The sequence below is a fragment of the Sander lucioperca genome, chromosome 19, assembly GCF_008315115.2.
Source record: "Sander lucioperca isolate FBNREF2018 chromosome 19, SLUC_FBN_1.2, whole genome shotgun sequence".
In the NCBI taxonomy this organism is placed as follows: domain Eukaryota; kingdom Metazoa; phylum Chordata; class Actinopteri; order Perciformes; family Percidae; genus Sander; species Sander lucioperca.
In genome coordinates, this window is record NC_050191.1 from 5310901 (window position 1) to 5314934 (window position 4034).

Genomic DNA, 4034 nt, shown 5'->3' on the forward strand with positions numbered 1-4034 from the left:
TGCCCCATCTCTCCTTTGGCCAGTCAATGTGTCCTTTGGCAGATTTCAACCTATTCAGTTCATGTCTGTTTTTCAGCAGTGGGACTTTGCGGGGGCTGCTAGCTGCTAGCTTAGCATCACATAGCCTTCTTCTGATCCTAACAGTACTCACAGGGAACTTTAAGTCTTCTTTAATTTTCCTGGAGCTGATCATTGGTTGAGCCTTTACCATTTTGGCTATTCTTCGATCCATTTGAATGGTAGTTGACCGTGTTTTCCCACGTCGTTCAGGCTCTGGATGCCATTTCAAGGCATTTGAAATCATTTTGGCTGAGCAGCCTATCATTTTCTGCTCTTCTTTATATGTTTTCTCCTCTCCAATCAACTCTTTAATCAGAGTCTGCTGTTCCTCAGAGCAATGTCTGGAACGACCCATTTTGCTGAGTATTTCAGTGTGAAATGCACTATAACCAGCATGCACAACATTAGCTTCCTTCCTTCCTTAAATATGGGCCATAACTGACAGCTGTTTCTTCACAGAATCAATCACCTCACTAACTGAACACACCACTGCTGTTATGTTGAACATGCCCCTCTCAATGACAGATTATTACACATGTTTATGTTTATTCCACTCACTTGCTGTTTTTCTCCTGTTCCTCTCCAGGTGGGCGGAGGAGAACTGGTCTCCACGGCGACGGGACTTTGTTGTCAGAAACACGGACAGCTGATTGGCCGACGGGGCCGACAGTTTACCTGAGCAGCAGGACGTTATGAGACGTAATCAGTCTGATGACCAGACAGTCTCTCAGATCTACAGGAGGTCACGCTGTTTTCTCTCCGCTTCTGGAAGATATATTTGGGGGTATTTTGCTGGGGCACGGGAGGGTTGGGGGGGAGAGGGGAGGGAGGTTTTGGCGTCCTTTCTCAAGAAAATGTGACGTTTTTTATTTAAAAAATCTCAGTTTCCTCCAAACATTTGATGTGTTTGTGGTAGTTGTCCGTCTCTGATTTAGAGATAATTAATAACTCTTAGAAAGATTAAAAACTAGAAGACTACAATCACTACGTACGTAGAGAGAGTCAAAGAGTTTACATTATTGGGAGTATTTTGTGATGAAAGGTGATGTAGAAAGCATTGTGACCAAGTGTGAAACAGTTATAACTGTGATGGGGGGGGCCTATCAGGAGGAATGTGGGTGCTGGCCAGGATACAGCTATACACAGTATACCCACTAAGAAAGCTCCAGGATTTCCATATACCAACTTAGAAATACCCAACGACGCAACAACATAGTTTCCATTATATTCATGATATATTTTGAATCTTCTCATAGGCTAAATAAAGGGGTTTCCTCTGTAAATAGGTGCATTAAAGTGTATCTGAATACAGGGAATTTAGTCGGTGATGCTTAAATCTTTCCTGGGGGAGGACACCCAGACCCCCCACACTATGAAATGACCCCCCCCCCCCTCCAAAAAGGCCCATTCTGGCCCATATATATATATATATATATATATATATATATATATATATATATATATATATATATATATATATACACAGTACAGTACACCCATTACAATACATAGACTACACCACTGCTTTTAGTTATATTCATTCAGCTCAGTTACATCTAATGAAGGGAGGACGCTGAGGAACACACACACGCGCACGCACACATGCACGCGCACACACATTCATGCACGCACGCACAGAGACACGCACACACACGCGCACGCACACACAGACGCACGCACGCACAAATCTGAATTCTGTCTTCTTTGTCTGAAGTCGTGTTTTTATCTTAATTTCACAATAAAGTAATTAATCAAAATAATTAATTACTTTACTTTTTTTTTTAAAGTTTTGACCAAACGATGAATTGAGAAATTAATTTTCAAATCTCTCGTTACTGATGGAGGTTATATGATTATATGTAATCATAATGTATTCAGATGTTTTCCTCCTGAAGTCTTTTGTTGGAGTTCTGAGAAATGTTCAAACGGTTTGAAATGTTTTTATGTTCAGAGTTCGAAGGACTCTTATTGTGAAAATACCGAAATAAAACCCTCCAAAACTCTCCAACTGTGTGTGTGTGTGTGTGTGTGTGTGTGTGTGTGTTTTCATTGTTATTATTTTAGTTATAAAGCTGATCATGATTTCCTTATTACCGTTTTTGTCGGTTTTCCAACGTCTCTGAAGGTTTTTCCAACGTTTGTGATGGTTTTTCCAACGTTTTTGTCGCTTTTTTGTCATTTCTTTCGACGGTTTGAATTCTTCCCCAGAGGCTTTTATTTTGAAGGCTGTCTGTGTTGACGCTCTGCGTGCTGACGCAGCGGGTGGCAGCTGGTGCGTCAGGAGGAGACAGAGATGCCAGGAGACTGAGCAGCATCACCGACCGTCAGCCAGCCTCAGCACCTGATCCAGATCACCCGGGAATCAGCACCGGGACGCCTCTCAGGCCCTGCCCGCCCCGCAGCGCGTCAGTCCCGGCTTCAATCTGCGGAGAAACCCGGCGGAGAGACGCGGAGGAGATACAGAGAAGCGGCGGCATCTGGAGCGGAGGTAAGATACGCCGCAGGAGGAGGAGGGCGTGGAGGAGAGCGAGATGTCTGTCTGTCCGGTTATCTGTCTGTCTGTCCGGTTATGTCTGTCTGTCTGTCTGTCTGTCGGTCGGTCTGTCTGTCTGTCTGTCTGTCTATCTGTCTGCATCCTCCGGAACGGAGCGGCTCCTCTGTCCGGCCTTTAGCCGCGGATGGAGCGCTGAGGCCCGGCGGTGTGTTTCTGATGAGGCGCTCCGCTACATCCAGCATAGTGTGTGTGTGTATGTGTGTGTGCAGTGTGTGTGTGTGTGTGTGTGTGTGTGTGTGTGTGTTCCCGGGTGTGGCTCGCTTCAGGTGTGATATATGTATATGTGTATATTATGATGTCACAGGTTGACCTGCTCCAAGGACACTTCCTGTCCGCTTAGATGTAATCAGATTACATCTTTCTCTGTCTGTACACACACATATAAATATTAGTAGGCTAATGTAAATATATATTTCTGTATATTAGGGATGTAATGATGCATCGTGAATAAACACTGATCCAGAGGCCAACAACTCATATATTCATCCAGGAAATAATAAGAATCAGTAGCTGCAGATATTTTAATGATGCATTCATGTGTTCATCATTTTAATGTGAGACATTACAGGCAAACAGGGAGAATATTCTACACATGTCAGATGAAACTACCCCGATGGCTTCTGGCATTAAAGGACCACTGTGTAGTGTTTGAAGTATTTTATTAGCTTAAATCAATGTCTTCATTCATAAATATGTCCTCATTGGTGTAAAATGACCTCTGCCAATCATCTGACTTAACCTCGTAAGCCAAGAATTTCTCATCTGTATTTACATTGGACGGGCAAGTCCACGGAGGCCAAACTCTAATCCCTGAGAGGGACATAGAGGTCTAGCCTACCTGTCTAGATAATCCACAACGTGTCCTCGTTCAGAGCCAGCGTCACGGGACTGAAACCAGCTGAACTGGAGAAGGAGATCAGTGAGAGGAGCTGGTCACTGCCCTTTAGTTCAGAATGGAGGATCAGACTAATAATAATAATAATAATACATTTTATTTAAAGGCGCCTTTCTCAGCACTCAAGGACACCGTACAGGGTTATAAAAGACATTAAAGCAGCAAAAAAAAAAAAAAAATACAACAGCAAATAAATAATGCCAGCTACACACTGGCTGCGTGGCGTGAGCGTGGCGTTTCTGTTGCATGTCAGCTGCGTGGCGGTTTCTATGTCTTTCCACACCAGAAAGGTGTCTGACGCGGCGCTGCTGCTGCTAGCCTTGTCTGACACATGGATGTTTCCCATCAACATGGAACCTTTCTCTTTCTGCTCTCAGCGAAGGGGGTCGCTTTCTCCCTCTCCCTCCCAGGCCTACCCTGCTTGCTATCTTGTCTCGTGTTGTCTGTTGTTAACTTTTAGAGACTCTCCCTGCAAGGCTCTGGCTCTACAAAACCCAAATCATGGAATTGATTAACTGGTCTCTC

At 44.1% G+C, this 4034-nt stretch overlaps 1 protein-coding gene across 3 annotated transcripts in view; it reads left to right on the forward strand.

Annotated features, from left to right (window-relative positions):
- LOC116061804 (inverted formin-2-like) overlaps positions 1–871 on the forward strand; it is a 32691-nt gene extending 31820 nt beyond the window's left edge. For all 3 annotated transcript variants that reach the window (XM_035995376.1, XM_035995375.1, XM_035995377.1), the window contains exon 25: positions 647–871. The gene's annotated coding sequence lies outside the window, so the exon portion shown is untranslated. The remainder of the gene's footprint in view (positions 1–646) is intronic.
- The last annotated feature ends 3163 nt before the right edge of the window (positions 872–4034 follow it).